The following is a 16282-nucleotide window of genomic DNA, read 5'->3' as shown; positions in this document are numbered from 1 at the left end:
ACTGAGTGATTTGACCCGCAGCAGCGCAAGTTTCACCCCTTAGGAACAGAGATGGCGCCACTTCTTTAAAAAACATTTCAAAAAATTCTACAAGCTAAACCAATGAACAGATTTAAATATTTAATATCTCAAATGAAAGCTCATTATATACATATACATTTTTTTTACGATTGATAGTTTTTACTTGATTTCTCAAAAAAAAATGTATGGAACATGAATAGTTTAATGCATGTATATATTACTGAACAAATAACAAGTATTATAAAAAAAACCCGACACCGATACACCTCTCATACTTCACGAAATATGAAAGTTTGAATGTGAGTGTAAATTTCTTCGAAATATATTTAAAAAAATTCTACACGCATTCTATTTGACCGATTTCAATGTTTGATATCTCAAATAAAAGCTCATTGTATACATTACTTACAAAAAATACTCAAAAAATATATACTGAATACTTTCGACAAAAAACGGCATCGTAAGGTTTTTTTTTTACTCGATTGTTAGTTTTTACTTGATTTCTCAAAAAAAATGTATGGAACAGGAATAGTTTAATGCATGTATATATTACTGAATAAATAACAAGTATTATTAAAAAACCCGACACCGATACCTATCATACTTCACGAAATATGAAAGTTTGAATGTGTGTAAATTTCTTAAAAATATATTTAAAAAAAATCTACAAGCAAATCTATTTGACGGATTTCAATGTATAATGGTTTCAATATCTCAAATAAAAGCTCATTATATACATTCCTATAAAAAAATACGCAAAAAACATATACTGAATACTTTTGACAAAAAACGACATCTTAAGTTTTTTTTTTCTTGCTCGATTGATAGTTTTTACATAATTTGTTAAACAGTACTGAGTATATAAAAAGTATTACAAAAAAAACCCCGACAACGATACCTTTCATTCTTCACGCAATATTTAGGTTCAATTATGCACACTTACAAATAAATTTATTTAAAAGAAATCTACAACCGCAGTAAGTGCACTGATTTTAATATGAAATGTGTCATATGAAAAGAAATCACCCAAATTTATTTTAATTAATAAAAACTAAGTAAAGTTTTTTCCTGGTGCTGAATTACAAATAAATATAACAAACCTAAAGTAGAATTTTATTTTTATTTAAAGTGACTACATTTGTAAACAAACAACTTAAATGTCCTCTTCGGGTTCACCGGTAGATGTAGAACTGAAAAAGAAAATTCGTTTTGAAGTACTCGTACCATTCCAATACTACAAAATCACTGATCATACATGAATTATTTTTGTGCCTGTAGATTACTGTTGAATTATTTTTGTGCCTAGTTGATTACCATTAAATCTATAATTTTGTGCCAGACCTATTAATCAGTGGTCAGCATGCAAAATAACCCTGGATTGAAAATTTCATTAACTTACTTTTGATTTGTACAGCCACCTTTGCATGATTTACACTGGGCTGTGCATGGTAAGCTGACGCGACGACACCCACAACGCATAGTTTCGCAGCCAGATTTGCAGCCACAATGGTCCAAGAGGCTTAATTGCGACCAATTAATTGCAACCAAATCGCTGTAACAGCCGACCATTCTGGAGTCCAACTCTCTTTTTCCTTAGTCCATCCCCAAGAAGATGGACATGGTATGGAAAATTCTGGTTTCAGAGCGTTTCCCCATATATGGCCCGCTTGGTAAGCTCGAAGTGCATGTTTATAGAGAGCAGCTGATGTAGGTGGCAGGCTTGGAAACAAATTGTAACTATAGCAAAACAATAACACAAATCTAGGGTTACTTTATAAGAAAGAAAAGAAGAAAGAAAGAAAAAGCATTTATTAGCACAACATAACAAGACTAAAACTAGAAATAATTAAACAGAATGAGGTTGCGCTAAATGGTCCTTACTCAGCTTGGTGTCACGGTGTGAGCCAACATGGCACACTCCGCGACGCTGAATTATACTAAAATTAAAATATGTAAGTACTCACCTGACAACTGACAAAATATAAAACTTAAAAGTTGACGTACTTCTATTTTCCCGTCTTTTTATAGTGGCCAGAGAAAGGCAGCTTGATCTGAACGAATTCTTCCAGTAGGAAAACTAAATTTGTCCACCTTCGTTGTCAGTCAATGGAGGGCTTCGTTCAAGGAACAAATCTGATTTGGCCTAGAAATTGGAACCTGCCAACCCTAACACCTACACACACACAGCTACAGTAACAGCTGCTCTCTATAAACATGCACTTCAATCGGCTTACCAAGCGGACCATATATGGGGAAACGCTCTGAAACCAGAAGTTTCCATACCATGTCCATCTTCTTGGGGATGGACTAAGGAAAACGAGAGTTGGACTCCAGAATGGTCGGCAGTTACAGCGATTTGGTCGCAATTAAGCCTCTTGGACCATTGTGGCTGCAAATCTGGCTGCGAAACTATGCGTTGTGGGTGTCCCCGCGTCAGCTTACCGTGCACAGCCCAGTATAAATCATGCAAAGGTGGCTGTACAAATCAAAAGTAAGTTAATGTAATTTTCAATCCAGGGTTATTTTGCATGCTGACCACTGATTATAGGTCTGGCACAAAATTATTGGTTTAATTTAATGGTAATCAACCAGGCACAAAAATAATTAATGTATGATCAGTGATTTTGTAGTATTGGAATGGTACGAGTACTTCAAAACGACTTTTCTTTTTCAGTTCTATATCTACCGGTGAACCCGAAGAGGACATTTAAGTTTTTTTTGAGTTAAAGGAATTTCGATTTTATTTTAATTAATCAAATTCCAAATTTAAATGACGTTCATTGTCCGCGAGGCGGTTCCTGCTACTTCAAGGGCTAAATAAAAATAATTGCTAATTTTAGATTTGTTATATTTTTTTGTAATTCAGCACCAGGAGAAAGCTTTATTCGGTTTTTATTTATTTATTTTTTATTTATTAAAATAAATTGGGTGATTTCTTTTCATATGACACGTTTCATATTAAAATTCAGTGCACTAACTGCGGTTGAAGATTTCTTCTAAATAAATGTATTTGTGAGCGTGCATAACTGAACTTAAATATTTCGTGAAGAATGAAAGGTATCGGTGTCGGTTTTTTTGTAATACTTTTTATATACTCAGTACTATATATATATTTATTAAACTATTCGTTCCATATTTTTTTTAAGAAACTAAGTAAAAACTATCAATCGAGTAAGAAAAAAAAAACTTAAATTGCCGTTTTTTGCCAAAAGTATTCAGTATATGTTTTTTGAGTATTTTTTTGTAAGTAATGCATATAATGAGCTTTTATTTAAGATGTTAAACATTGAAATCGGTCAAATAGTTTAGCTTGCAGATTTTTTTAAAATATATTTTGAAGAAATTTACACTCACATTCAAACTTTCATATTTCGTGAAGTATGAGAGGTATCGGTGTCGGGTTTTTTTTATAATACTTGTTATTTATTCAGTAATATATACATGCATTAAACTATTCATGTTCCATACATTTTTTTTGAGAAATCAAGTAAAAACTATCAGTCGAGTAAAAAAAACCTAATATGCCGTTTTTTGTCAAAAGTATTCAGTATATATATTTTGTGTATTTTTTTAAAAGTACCGTATATAATAAGCTTTCATTTGAGATATTAAACGTTTAAATCGGTATATTGGTTTAGCTTGTAGAATTTTTTGAAATATTTTTCAAAGAAGTGGCGCCATCTCTGTTCCTAAGGGGTGAAACTGCCGCTGCTTTTAATTTTTAACTTATCTTATTAAGGTTAATACTTTTATATTACATTAACAAAGTGTAAGTTGTAGGTATATATGTTGTTATTCTTTAAGAATTTATTTGTAGTTTTACATGTATGTAAAATGTATGATTTTGGTGCAATAAAGGATATTTATTTATTTATTTATATACAATATTTACCTATCTTATATATTTCCTTCGCTTCGGCATCCGAGCTACATCATATGCTAGAAGACCTTAGCTACGCAAGTCGATTGGACTGAAGATGAATATGTCAAAGACCAAATTCATGACTAACAGCATAAAACGTAGGATTGAGGTAAACGGAGAACACATTGCATATGTCCATGAATACCTTTATTTGGGCCAAATAGTCTCTTTCCAGGCGCGACAAGAAAAAGAGGTCGACAGACGGACCGAGAACGCCTGGAAGAGCTATTGGTCCATGAAACACCTCATGAAGGAAGACCTACCTCTATCACTCAAACGTAGGCTCATGGACATGTGCATAATTCCAGTCCTCACCTACGGTGCTCAGACTTGGTCTTTGACGGAAGCTCAGAAGTCCAAACTCGGCGCAGCATATTAGGTGTGAAACTCGGGGATCGCATCCGGAACACTACGCTGCGCTCTAAAACCCAAATAATAGATGTAGCTCGGAAAGCGGACAAGTTAAAGTGATCCGGCAGACCTCGTCGGCGATGGCGAGATAACTTGGACTCCTTTTTGAGCGACTGGCCAGATGTAGCTCAAAACCGGGAGGAGTGGAAGAAGAGGGGGGAGGCCTTAGCCCAGCAGTGGGACACAATAGGCTCGCAATAAATATATATATATATATATATTTAGTCATGCGTTGTACCCAATAGCAACTTCTTAATTTTTGATTTAAAGATGTTTTTACTAGCACACTCGTCTTCTATTGATAAATTGTTCATTATTCGCGGTGTGATATACTTGCGCGTCCTTTTACCATAGTAGTTGCTAGCGGTTGGTTCCACGTATTTACGACGCTTTAACCCCCTCGGCGCTCGGGTGTATACTCGCGGAGTTTTGAATTCGGGATTTTTAAATTGATCAGTTGCTATTAAGTACTTAACTTTATCATGCACTGGCAGGATGTTCAATTTCTTAAATAATATCGTGTAATCGTTACTACAGTTTGCTCTAGTTTTTTTGTCTATTATATTTTTTATCAATCGTAGTTGTAAGTTTAATATTTTATCCAAATAAGTTTTGAAGGTGCGTCCGTAAGCTATTAACCCGTATCCAATAACAGCGTCAGCCAGTGCATGGTATAACATTCGTAATATTTTATTATTAACTATATTTTTTTAACTAATAATTTTACACAATATAGACCGTAGTCTATTACATACTGTATCTATGTGTATTTTCCAATTAATGTGTTTGTCTATAGTTAGGCCTAAGTATTTAAATTTGTCAACTACTTCTATTAAGTTACATTTACAGTCACGCTTCTCGACATGTAAACAATCGTATGTATGACTAATAATTTTAATGGGCTCTTGACTTGGTTTTATATATGGTGATTGTATGAGTAGAAATTTGGTTTTTTCGGTGTTCAATATTATAACGTTATCGTGTGACCATTTGAGTACATTTTCGAAATCCTGCTGTATGTAAGTCTGTATTTTACTAAGGTCTTTATCAGCATACAGTAAGCAAGTGTCATCCGCATACATGTATGTGGAACAGTTCCGTACAACATTCGTTACGCTGTTTACATGCATTATGTACCCGAGTGGGCCATACACCGAGCCGGTCGGCACTCAGGTCTGCACCTCTGCCTCGTCACCGGTGACACCGCCCACAGAGACGCGCAGGGTTCGTCTCGACAAATATGTACGGAACCATTCCAACACCGGATCACGAACCCCACATTCGTCCATCGCCTGCAGTAGTTGTTAGTGGCCCAAGGTATCGAAGGCTTTTTTTAAATCAATAAAAAGCACCCCTATGTCTTCTTTCTCCTCGCCACTTCCCGTTACGCGGGGTCGGCTTTCTTAATCTTGAGGCGCCACTTGCTCCGCTGATAAGCGTCGTCGGGAGTTAGGCCGAGCTCCTTCATGTCTCTCTGGACATTCGTCATCCAGGTAGTCAGCGGCCTACCTCTCCCTCTTTCATGCACAACCTTGGAAAGGCACTTTTTCACGACATGGTCTTCGGATCTACGGATTACATGGCCGTACCATCTTAGCCGTGACTCGGTTAGTTTGTCAGTAATGGGCGCTACTTTGAAACTACCCCTTATGTAATTATTACGCACTTTGTCCCTGAGAGTAACTCCACCCGACCACCGCAGCATCCGCATTTCAGTTGTATGAAGTTTTTGTTGGTGGATTTTCTTCATAGCCCATGCCTCGCTGCCGTAGAGTAAAACAGGTCTCACGGCTGTTCTGTAGACCTTGCCTTTCGTTCTTATAGGCATTTTAGGATCGCAAAGAACTCCTGTTAAAGTACGCCATTTATTCCAGCCAGTGGACGTCCTGTGTGCTATTTCGGCGTTTATAGTTCCATCATCTGCTAGTACAGATCCTAAGTATTTAAACTTATTTACTCTTGGTAGAGGCTGACCGTCCAGTTCTACTTTGTCATTTGGTTGGATGGGTTCGTCGGGGTTGAAGTTGCAAACCATATATTCTGTTTTGGTTCTGCTAATGCGTAATCCGTTCGCTTCTAAACAACTCCTCCATAGTTCCAAATTTTGTTCAGCTTCGAGTTTGTTGCTTGAGATAAGCGCCACGTCATCCGCGTAAAGGAGGTTCCATGGTGTGGGTTTCTGGATATGCGATGTCAAATAGTTCATAGTTATGTTGAATAACATGGGACTTAGCGCGCTGCCTTGGTGTACTCCTACTTCTATATTGAAACTCTTTGACGTACCAGCTGGGCTTCTAACGCAAGTTTCCACGTTGTTGTACATGTCCATTATGAGTCTCACGTAGCATTCGGGGACATTTTGGCTTCTAAGGGCTTCCCATATTATTGTTCTCGGTACGCGGTCGAACGCTTTCTCGAGGTCTATGAATACTATCCATAGGTTTTGTTTGGTATCGCGGGCTTGTTCCATCACTAGTCTGATTGCATGAATTGCGTCAGTAGTTCCTTTTCCAGCAACGAATCCGAATTGATTTTGAGTTAGCGTTATTAGAGGTTGAAGGCGCTCACAGAGTACACGTTCCCAGATTTTGAGAGTGTGGGATGTAAGTTTGATGCCACGAAAGTTTGCACAGTCCCGAACATCTCCCTTGTTCTTGTAGAATGGGACCAACACACTCTTACGCCAGGCATCGGGCATTGTATCGGTGGTCAGGATGTTGTTAAAGAGTTCACAGAGCCATACTTCCCCATCTGCACCTAGTGATTTCCAGAGTTCGGCTGGTATATTATCTGGTCCAAAGCACCCCTATGTATTTTTTATTATCCAAATTGCTATAAACTTCATCTGTAAATTTTGCCAGGGCCGTAGACGTACTTCTTGACAGCCTAAAACCATGCTGCGCATCCGAGATAACGTTATATTTTTCAAGGAAAGTACTTATCTGGTTCACAATTACTTTTCCATGATTTTATTGATGACAGGTAAAATCGCTATAGGCCTACAGTTTGAGTACTCGGAATAGGCTATTTGACTAATTTTTGAAAATGGTTTTAATTGATTGTTTATGACTTAATAATTACACTACATTGATATTTCCGTGAAATTTACTGTATTAAATATAAAAAAAACAATGTTAAAGTTTATTTATTTTGAACGCTGTTTTTGCAAAGGGGCTAATCACGTGACACGTGTGACGTCACACGCGAGTAGACTCAGTCAATGACCTTAGTAAATCTTAAGATTTATGTGCATTGAATTGATTATTTCACTGTAAAATAGTATATAAATGGTGTATAGTGCCGCAATGTTCAAGTACGACTATAAAAAATCCAGACAAATTGTTTGTTTCCGTTCCAACGAATCCCAAAAAAAGAAAAATGTGGTTAAAACTAGCGCGAAGACACCCAAAGAGCATTTTAGCGCATACAAATGTTTTTATGTGTGAAGACCACTTCGATGTAATATTTAACTGTAAATAAATATGGTAGTTAAAGCAGCGGATTTTGTTGTATTTAACGAAACAAGATCTAGGTATTTAATGTATTACTACATAACCTCATAACATAGCTCTTTCAGCATTAATAGGTAGTTAGTAGCATACTTTTTCTTTCAAACTAAAGTGCAGTATGGAGATACTATTCTCGTCATCGTATTCTATATAGGTATATATCGTCGTCGTATTCGTATCATCGAAATCGAAATGTTCGTAAATAAACAATTTCTACGTGTACTCACACAGCTGTTTTTACATTTCTAAGTTCCGCAGCATAGTAATCCGGATTATCTTTAAAGAAAAGTGCAACCATTAATGCGTCTATGTCTGGTAGGTTGCCGCTATCAGCAATCACATATTTCGGCTCCATTTTGAGATTCTTATGAATATTGTACGGATAAATCGGAATATATCAGAAAACTGTGGAACAATAACTAAAATTAACTAAATATAAATAAAACAGTTAAAACACTCAAGGCAATCAAGAATGTTTACCCGCGTGTGACGTCATCCGAGCGTTGACCAATCACAGAGCGTTCACGTCCCTGATGAAATTTCAAAAAATATTAAATTTTCTTTCGTTTATTTTCCAAAAACTAAACATAATTTACATTCAAATATAGTGAAATATACTTTATTATTTTATTACCTTTCAGGATGACAGCAATTCGTTATATATTTTTAATGTTGTCAAATACCCTATATACTTCCCTGCTTATATATCGGCCTTATAATAGATTTTTTTAATTCGTCTGGGTACTTTCCTTTTTGGATACACATATTTACAAAATTTGCTAACACTGGACTAATTTCTTTCTGTACATATTTTAATTCTTGTACTCTTATTTCATCTACGCCCGGGGATTTTTTGCTAAGTTGGCCAATATTTTTTTCAATGTTAGGTTATTAACTTTTTGATACCTAAAGCTTAAGTTACACGGCTTCATATACGTTTGACGGTCCATAAACTTGATATTTCAATTATGTTTTATTTGACTTATTTCTTCCGTGAAAGTATTTGCAAATTTTGTACATATGGTAGGCAGCGACACTGTTTTTCCTAAATATTTTAATATGGTAGTATCAACGGTGGGTTTACGAGCTCCTAACCAACAATTAATAGTGTTCCATAATTTTCTAGAATTATTTTCACAATTTTTAATTTCATTTTGTATGTATTTTTGCTTAGACATATAAATATATTTACTAGTTAAGTTTCTAAAGTTCGTGTAGTTTAATCTATTGATAAAACTTTTGGGGTTATTTTTCCAGGCTCGAAACAATTCATCCCGTCTTACAATCGTTTTGTTAATAGTGTTGTTCATCCACAGTTGTGATTTTCGTTTGTGTTTACAGTACATAGTAGTCTTTGCGCTCTCGTAAATATTACTAAATAAACTAACTAACTTGTTATACAGCACTATCGGGCACTTAATGCTTCTAAAATCGCCCCAGTTTACTTTGTCCAACATATTATTAATTAGCCTGGAGTTAAGTACACATACCGGTTTCCTTTGTACTACTTCACTGGCCGAACAGCTGATCCCCGTCGCTATGTTCACACCTATCAGATAATGGTCGGAGAGTTTACAGGTGAGGATGTGTGCGGCAAGGCGCCGCGCGGGCGCACGCACACACGCATGGTCGATGCACGACGTCACCAGCCGGTCGCCCGCCACCTCCTCCCGCGTGCACTCGCTTATCATGCACTGCAGGCCGTGGTCACACAGGGTGCTCTTGTATGTTTCTGTTACGTTGTTATCCAGCATGATGTTTATGTTCGTGTCTCCAATAAATACTATGTGATCATTTTCGGGTATACTTTTAAAAAAATCGTCGATCTCCTTGATAAATCTTAGTTTATTGGTGTTAGGCGGTCTGTAGATTCCTATTATATGTGTGTAATGTTTTCCTTGTTTTAATTTAGTGTGTAGTAATTCTGTAGCACATCCTTGGGTTCTTTGTGGAATTGCGTCTAGTCCGTTTCTGATATACATTAAAATTCCACCACCTCTTCTTTTGTCTCTCGTTGTGGAGTATATACAGATGTTTACATAATGGGGCATGTAGCTGCACCCAGTGCTTTAGCCACCGGTCGGCCAACGTGCACAGGTTGGTGTTCGTCCTGGCGCGCCATTGCCTCAACAGCGAGCTACACCGCTTCCTATTGCCACATACCCGATGCGCTACAGTGTCGCGGCAGCCCGAGCATCACCCCTGTACGCATCGTTGTACTGTACCCGCAGAGCGCTGTATGCCCGCTGCGTATAGCTGAACCATAGGCTGCACGTGTAGAAGGACTGGCAGTGGCAATATGCTTTAAAAAGCGTAGCCTTCACCTCTTCGGTACATCGTGCAAACCTACGAGCCAGCATATTGCAGCGCACAGCCAGCGCTCTGTGTTCCCTCTCAATATCCATATTGTCACACATGTCATCAGTGACCTACTGGCCCAAATACTTAAAATGCTTAACTTGTGCCAAAGGAGTTCCACAAAGAGACAGGGGGCACCCTGTAGGCCTTATACTTACTCGCTTTTACCTTTTTGACGCCGTGTCAAACACAAAAGCTGTCACAGACGCCACGCCACCGAAGTGTCAAAACTGAAATTGAACTTTATGCAAATGCACATAGGTCTATGTTGCTCTGTGGTCTGTGACGGATTAATCGGTCTTTGGCGTTAAACCTTCGCTGCCGATATATCCGTCATTGGCATCCAAAAGGTTAAACAGCATAAACTCGCTTTTGTTTGCATTGTACGACTCACATTTGCGCAATAATAGGTGAGCGTCAGGATGGCGGGTGGACCTGCGATTTCAACGAAATATTTATAAACATATTGTACCTTCAGTGTACCTGCGTAAACTCATTGAAATTGAAATTGAAATAGCCTTTATTCCTGACTCATAGTTTTTACATTACAATTATATTAGTATATGTATCTATATTTTTTTATTTATGCTCTTTTTTTGCTTGTCTATCACGCTGTCTTTGTCAGACATAGGCCTCCTCCAGGCCGCGCCACTCATCGCGGTTTTTTGAGTCTTCTCCAGTCTTCAGGAAAGTCATCTTCCCATCTTTTGTATGTTTTACATTGGGGTCTTTTCTTTCCTCTTGGGTACCATTCTGTGACATCTTTTGTCCATTTGTCTTTTTGTGAGCGCATCAGGTGCCCTGTCCATTTCCATTTGAGCGTTCGGATTCTCTGGGATACATCTTCTATTTTGGTTGTTTTCCTAATAGACTAGAGGCAGATTAAACAAGTCGTCTCCTTCACGATTTTCGTAAACATCTCTTCCAAATACCTAAAACTGGTATGGATGTGTTCCTCGTGGTCTCCAGAATACGAATTGACCGGTTTTAGTTTATGGAGGGGGAACGGGTCGAGAAAAAGGGGGGCAAAGATGGCGGCCTACCATCATTGATATTTCTTCACATCTTGAGTCCTATGGGACCGATGGGTTCGTGTGAGGTATCGTTTGAAAGAATATTAAACGTACTATTATTGTTTCTAAATAACTATAGTCATATCTGTAGTCGTTTACAAAATATTTTAAAATATATGATTTTTTACCGTGCATGGATGGCATAAGTACTGATAAAACATGCCTCTTAACTCAATAAATTATAAATTTACCGCAATTAATGTTATTAAAAAATATACGGCACATTTCATTAGCTTTCCAAAAATATAAGTTTTATTGGTGTATATAACCAAGTTAAGACGAATTCTGTTCCCGTAGTGACCCATCTACGCACGGACACATAAATGACGGGGGACCGACGTCAACTTTTCATTATTTCTCGGGTTCCATTTTACTGATTAATTAGTGTTAGATATTATTTGAAATAATATTAAACGTGCTATAATTGTGTTTTAATAACCGTAGTCGTAACTGTAATCATTTACAAAATAATTGAACACATGATTTTTTACCGTGCATGGACATAAGTACTGCTAAAATATGCTACTAACTCAACAAATTATAACTACCCCAATAAATATATTGTCAAAAGATATGGCAAATTTTATGAGCTATCCAAAAATATAAGTTTTATTGCTGTATAATGTTGTATAACCAAGTAATGATGAATTTTGTTCAGAATGGGCACTGTGCAGTGTGCATCGTCATGTAAATGGAGCCCGGCCGTCGTCGGCGTCGTTCAGTTTTCATTATTTATCGAATTCTAATATTTTGATAAATACTTGGCGGTTACCATTTGCAAGCATATTAAATTTTCTGATCATACTCTTTTTTTTTATATTAGCCTATTTGGTGTCCCACTGCTGGGCAAAGGCCTCCCCTCGTTTTCTCCACTCGACCCTGTCATCGCCATTTTCCCACTATTTGGGGTAGAATGCGTCCAAGTCGTCCCGCCATCTCCTTTTTGGTCTGCCTGAACCCCGGCCTGCACCGTCTATGGTGCTCCGTGGGTCCCACTCAGTAACCATTTTGGCCCGCCTTTCCGGGTGCATGCGACAGACATGTCCCGCCCAGTCCCACTTAAGCTTAGCGGTCTTGATCAGTTCTACGAACACCTAATATACTACGCTCCATAGCTCGCTGGCAAACCTTGAGTTTCGATTTTAGGGCCTCAGTTAATGACCAAGTTTGTGCACCGTAAGGTAGGATGGGCAGGATGCACATGTCATACTTTATTGTTTGATACCATTTTCAAAATATTAAAGAAAAAGTTTCATTCTTACCTAAGAGGTTTCCTTAGTGACCGAAATAATTTGTGAAAAAGATAATATGGTAGATATAGCGTGAAATGTTTCAGAATAAAATTAACAAACTATTTATTAACTTTCCAAGAATAAAGATTTTGCTACCGTACAACTTAAACATATATGCCAGGACCAATTTCGTCAAGCAAGTACAAACGGCGCGGCGGGCGCCTCGGTCGACCAGCAGCATTCTATTATACTTTGACATTAGGTACATTTATAATGTTCCCAAATGTGAGGTGCTGTTATAGTACATTACTACAGAGGCCGGGAAGGAAGGGGTTGCCGTCCGAATAGAATATAGTTATGAGGCCGATAACCCGTTTTTACGCCGATGTATGTATAGTGCTTTTCTCAAACGTTTAATATAGGTATATAGTTTGTCAAAGGACTGTCTTATTTCAAAAACATAGACAGAGAGAATCATACTATCTTTGTCTTACACTAGTACTAACACCCAAAAGAAAGGGATGAGTATAGTTTTTTTTGTTCTTATTTACTAACAAGATTTGCTTGACCAACTATATATGTCAATCAAATGATTTGTTAGCTATACGTCCAATACGCAGTTCGTCCAATATCGTTTTTTTTTTTTAAACTAGGAGTATTCCAGCTTCCAGCGTAGCAAAACCGTCTCGTATGATGCGGAAGGGTCCTGGATTTTCCCCAGGCTACCATCCCCCTACAGTCATACCGCTCGAATGGCCCTAGTACCATAGAGCCCGTCAGGTTCAAAAAATAAAGTAATGGCTGAATGCCATGATGCTGTGCCACAATTATATGTGAAATAGAAATTTAAAAAAAGTCACTTCCCGGCCTAGGCCTGCAACTTTGTATGAAATTTCATTACAGACCTCTCGTCTAGCCGCGCCTGAAACGTGATACTTCCCAGCCTAGTATAAAGAACGTAATATCAATATTACATAGCATGTTTGAGAACAGTATATTATATCGATAAAAATGATGGTTTTTAGACGAAATTTAGTCATTCATCAGTCTTTTTGTTTTATTTTATATCACAGGAAACTTATGTTTTCACAAAAGCCCAGTTTTAGGTTCATAACTTCGTTAAGTTCCTAGCTTTCATGATTGCAAGACCACTTCACATGAAGTACTGAATATCGGAGTCGTTATTTGACTCACGTCTACATGTAAAACGTTTTCGAGCACACTGCGTACTTAATAATTTAAAATCACCTTCGAGATCTGAGGCTTGTGGCGTTTTTTAGTGATATTTGTCGCCGCACGCTCCTTGGTGCCAAATAAGCGACTATTAACTATTTGAGTAGTAGCGTAGGTCCACATAGGTGATACATTAGTCATTAGATGGTAAATAAAATTAGCATTTACGGTCAACATTTGTAACACTCAAGAAAGAAAATAATGTGCTATTGCCTATCATAACCTGATAGCTTGAAGTAAAAACTAATGGCGAATAAATCAATACAAGTAATTATTTTAGTACATTGATGCCGGCGTTATGTGCGGTTTTATGATGGCGAAATTAATTAGGCATACTGTCAGTATCTATAATTATGTATTATTAACAAAACTTTAAAGGACCTCTGATCAACCACATTTAATTTTATAATTAACAATATCCGTGAAGTCCGGTTTCAAGTATAGTAATAGTAACAATAGGTCAATGTAGAGTAAAACTATCTATCCATTTTTATTTACTATTTTACGTTATAATTAATAGTTTTTGTTTTGTTTACCTATTGATGCCTCGGCCACCTTAACATGGCGTTTGGCGTTGTAAGTTTGGCTTGTAAAGACTCTAAAACAGTATAAGATGTACTAAGGTATTAAAAATGTTAATACCTTCTCTGCGACTACATGTTCTTAGATCTATAATAGCGACTCATAACCTCTCTGTTCGACTGCAAGTGATACAAGAGAGTTAAGTAGCGGTTGCGATGCAAGGAGCTATAGAAAACATTTTATCGCCTATTTAGAACCTTAAGTGCAAATTGCAGATGCTTATTACTCATGTAGGTGTTAACATTGTAGAATTCACTTTGAGCTATATACACTAGCTGCTTAACATGCATTATAACGGCGAAAACAGCTAGAGCTACTGTAGACCTTAAACTTTAAAGCTTTAGATGAACCTCTTACACTTTTTTATGTTACCAGAGCCTGTAGGCTAAGACTAAATATGTAGCTATTCTAGAGCCAGTGTATGTCTTTAAGTAATAAAATAGGTGCTAAGTATCGTCTAATTGTTTGTTGGGATTTATATGACAGTGCGCAGTGACCCACCCTGAACAAAATTTATCATCACTTGGTTGTGTAATATCATACACCAATAAAACTTATATTCTTGGATAGCTCACAAATTTTCCCGTATATTTTGAAATAACATTTATTGCGGTAAAGTTATAATTTATAGAGTTAGAAGCATATTTTAGCAGTCCATGCACGGTAAAAAATCATATGTTTTCGATTATTTTGTAAATGACTAGTTATGATTACGGTAATTAAAACACAATTATAGCACGTTTAATATTCTTTCAAATGGTATCTAACACCAATTGATCAGTAAAATAGAACCCGAGAAATAATGAAAAGTTGACGTCGATCGCCCTCCATTTATATGCCGGTGCGTAGTGACTCATGCTAATAGTAGATTGTACACCAAGGGGATAAAGCACTGTTTTATGTCACGGGCGCGACATTGAATCCTGAACGTAACGAAGGACTCACGGTTATGAGTTAATTATGAGTCCTGAGTGGAGTGAGGGATTCAAGCGCCCAAGACAAAAACAGTTTTATTCCCGAGGTATGTACTCTACTTTTCTCACCTTATGCGAGACAAAAAAAACAGGCTTACAGCAACTTGTGTCTGCCGGCGTGGTCTACTTGATTTAACAAATGAAGATCGTGCGAATCTAGTAGTCCGCGGCTTCGGTTTTCGAAAATCGAGTTGGCCACGACCGCTAATTACCTGGCCGCAGGCGGGCGCAACACATTTTGCTTAACGAGATTAGACTTTATCGTCATAGCAACAAGGATTATGAAAAGTGAAAATTACGTTATTGACCGGCGGGTTATAATGAAATTCCATACAAAATTATAACCCGGCTAAAGCCAAGGGATATAATGTCTTGCTTTCGGTGAGGTTTATATGATATATAATCCGGCTTTGTCGAGCATGTGGTGTGAAAACAGAATTGTCATTACGTGGTTATAGGGTAATTGCGTCAGATACCGTCCAACTATAGGAGATGCCAACTTTGAAATGCAAAAAAAATTTAAGTAGTCTTACCTAAATGTGTTATATTTGTTTGTATTGCTCATATTGTCTATTTCAGATTAATATTACTTGACCTTAAATAATAGTTACGGTTTATTTTATAAAAAATATAATTTGCAAAAGTAGTGTTATTTTAGTTTCCGTCCACCTATGAGCTAGTTTTCGTCCACGTATGAGCTAGTTTCCGACCACTGCATTATTGAGTTAAAAATCTATTATATATTTCATTTTTAGTTCTTATGTTATATATAAATCGTTTTTAGTTGGTTTTATAGTGAAAGCCCACCTTGTGAGCCTCTTCAGGGGATTCGTAGGATGCTCCAAATATGAACACGTACTTCTTCTTCATAGGTTTAATAATTAACTTTTACCAACTTTTACAATAGCTTCTCTCTTAGCGACAGACAAGTGCTTTACCGCTAGAAAAATCTAGAAACAGTATTGCC

General features: G+C 37.1%; 1 protein-coding gene across 5 annotated transcripts in view; it reads left to right on the top strand.

Moving 5' to 3' along the window:
* LOC134754820 (maternal protein pumilio) overlaps positions 1-16282 on the top strand; it is a 528457-nt gene that overhangs the window by 155442 nt on the left and 356733 nt on the right. The gene's annotated exons all lie outside the window — the stretch shown is intronic.

The sequence above is a fragment of the Cydia strobilella genome, chromosome Z (genome assembly GCF_947568885.1).
Source record: "Cydia strobilella chromosome Z, ilCydStro3.1, whole genome shotgun sequence".
Classification (NCBI taxonomy): Eukaryota; Metazoa; Arthropoda; class Insecta; order Lepidoptera; family Tortricidae; genus Cydia; species Cydia strobilella.
This window is presented reverse-complemented; position numbering and strand designations above follow the sequence as displayed.